Genomic DNA, 3,224 nt, shown 5'->3' on the forward strand with positions numbered 1-3,224 from the left:
TGAGTATGGGCACTGCAGAATTAGAAATTCATTCCCCAGTGGCGGAGCATGTCAACTGGGGACAGAAAGACAATTTATATGTAGCCAGGGCACTTTGGGCTCCTTGTACCTGGAGACCAACAGCCAGGAAAAGGATAATTGGCTCTGTTTAGCAGGAGAGCTTATTTGAAACAATGGATATTGGAAGGAATACATGTGAAACCCATGGGATCCACTTAGTTGTCTCCCGGTATTCACATGTCCCACTGTAACAGAGAATGAACATATAAAACAACTGAAGCCTGAGAACTGTATTTACTCATGTTTCAGACACCTCCAGGGTGGAGACAATTACAATGTAAGGCACCAAGTCTTGGCAGCATCATAGGGGAAGGTGAGGAATTTACAATGCATAGTATAGAAGGGAGAAGATGAATACCAGCCGGGACTCGGATCACTCTCAGGACTATGGTTCATCCCACTAAACTAACCTTTTAAGTTTTCTCCCAGAGAGGGGGACCCACAGGGACTAAGAGGAGTTTCTTTTTGAATACCAGTGGAGAAGTCAATCTATGTGGTAGAGGGGATGGTGTGTAGTGTGTGCCATTCCAAGTCCCTTCAAGAGAGCCCGCTAAAGGACACAGTTGAGCGGCAGCCTCCAGGTGCTGCTCATGAGTTCTGCAGTCATGATTCTCCTGCATTCTTTCTAGCCAGTGAAGATGCATGGCCGTTTCTTTCTATTGGTGATGAAATTGTGGAAAAGGAGTTACGGACTAGTGCTTCATCAACTCCCATTCAAAATGGAATTGCTCAGATAGCCATCTTTGCTGGGACACTCCCATTGGCCTGATCTCAGAACTATGCTGCTGTCTGGCTCTCTTCCAACCCGATTCTTCCTTCTTGCTCTCCTTTCATAGTATTAGATGTCTATCTGAGGCTGAGGGTTCTCTTTGCCTACAGTTACTGTTTATCCTTCCCAGGCATTTCCCTTTGCAAATCTTCATATGCTTAATTTCATTTTAGTGTCTGCTTCTTGGAGGAAGTTAACTTACCACTGTGTTAGTAGACCATTTTATAAACATCATTTAATCTTTTCTCTCTTTCTTTTTTTTCCCCATTTAAGCTTTTCTTGGTGTCTTAACGACTTTGCTATGAATCTCCAATATTGTACGAAACTAGGAAAAATCAAACCAAACAACGATTACATTGGGATCCCTATGTTCTACTCCAGTTCTTCAGAGACTTCCCATCTTTTTAATGTCTTACAGCTTCCTTCAGTGCAACAAATGGGACTTTTTATTTTTAAATGAATTGGAATTTGTTGGTGGTAGTTTATGGAATTGGAAGGATAAAATGTAAAAATCCTTGGAAGGTCATTTGCTGGGGGGTGGGGTGGGGGCTGTTATTCTGGATAAAAAGAACCAGAGAAAGTTAAGTGAACATGTGACGAAGAGCAAGAAAATACACATGCATACAAGGGCATGACGAAGGCAGAGTGGGATCTAGTCTATTTAAAGAAATCAACTTTCCTTTATTAATATGTATTTGACCATTTTCTATCTTTTTGCTTCAAGGCTGCTCATATTTATGTTTTCTGTGCCACAGTAATAAGCACAGAACACATTAAAAATTCACTTTGAAAAAAAAATTCACTTTGGTGATTTTTTTGCTCTTTAACTGATGAATCTAATCTGATTACGTTACATTCTAGTCATTACTGAGACATTTGGATTTATTTTTACATATATATTCTCATGTATTCTCATTTTCGTGGATTTATTTTTTACATATGTATTCTTATTTTTCCATTTGTTCTCATTTTTCTTGGCAACATTGTTGCCCCTTTCTTGCCTGTGGGATTGGCCATTTTTTTCATTCCTCCTCCCACCAAATTGAAACATTCTCATTCTATTATTTTAGTTGGTGACTCTTATTTTAAAATGCAATCATACTTTAATGCTGGCTTCTAGTTTATCCAGATTGCTAACTCCTTCCTCAGATAAGGATAATGGAATGTTTAATCTCATCAGTCCCCTCTGATCTTACATATTATAATTATTCAGAACTGTTGTTCTATTTTGTCTTTCTCCCATACTGTTAGTGTGAGTTTTGATTTATACCTATGATCAGTATTCTGCTTTGCTCAGCATTCTTTTATTTAAAAGTAATTTTATTGGGAGCTCGTACAACTCTTATCACAATCCATACATACATCAATTGTGTAAAGCACATTTGTACATTTGTTGCCATCATCATTCTCAAGACATGTGCTTTATACTTGAGCCCTTGGTATCAGTTCATTTTTCCCCTCCCTCCCCACTCTCCCCTCTCTTATGAACCCTTGATAATCTAGAAATTGTTATTATTGTGTCATATCTTACACTGTCCGACGTCTCCCTTCACCCACTTTTCTGTTGTCCGTCCCCCAGGGAGGAGGCTATATGTAGATCTTTTTGTAATTGGTTCCCTCTTTCCACCCCACCCTCCCTCCACCCTCCTGGTATCACCACTCTCAGCATGGTCCTGAAGGAATCATCTGTCCCGGATTCCCTGTGTTTCTAGTTCCTATCTGCACCAGTGTACATCCTCTGGTCTAGCCCGATTTGTAAGGTAGAATTGGGATCATGATGGGGTGGGTGGGTGAGGAAGCATTTAGGAACTAGAGGGAAGTTGTATGTTCCATTGTTGCTACACTGCACCCTGAGCTCAGCATTCTTTATAAGGCCCTGTTTCTCCCGAGTTCAGTTTACCACTCCGTGAAGTTTTGTCTTTCACTTTGACTTTGAGAGGCAAAGTATGTTAAGTATACATTTGATTCCAGGGTTCCCAGTTGTTCGGTCAATCATTACCCTAGATGTTGATGAGATGCATTTTCATGTGATTAGCATTTAAATCAGCGGGCCTCACGTGCAGCGGATTCCTCTTCCTACTGTGGTCAGGCCTTGTCTGGGCACCGTCAGGGCCATGGAGCCCATTCTGACTCATCGCGACGCTGAAGGACAAGGTAAACCTGCCCTGTAGGTTTCTGAGACTGTAACTCTGCTCACAAGTAGAAAGTCTCTTTTTCACGGAGGAGTACGGGTGGTTTTGCACTGCCGGCCTTGGTGTTAGCAGCCCGATGCAGAACCCATGATGATACTACAGCTCTGGTCAGTAGAAGAACTGAAATGCAAAACAGAAGGGTAGCTTCACCTCCAAACTATCAAAAAGACATCCTACCAGAGCTTCTTTCTCTACCCGAGTCC

The sequence above is a fragment of the Echinops telfairi genome, unplaced genomic scaffold, assembly GCF_000313985.2.
Source record: "Echinops telfairi isolate 266 unplaced genomic scaffold, ASM31398v2 ScPeMD7_16;HRSCAF=60, whole genome shotgun sequence".
Lineage (NCBI taxonomy): Eukaryota > Metazoa > Chordata > Mammalia > Afrosoricida > Tenrecidae > Echinops > Echinops telfairi.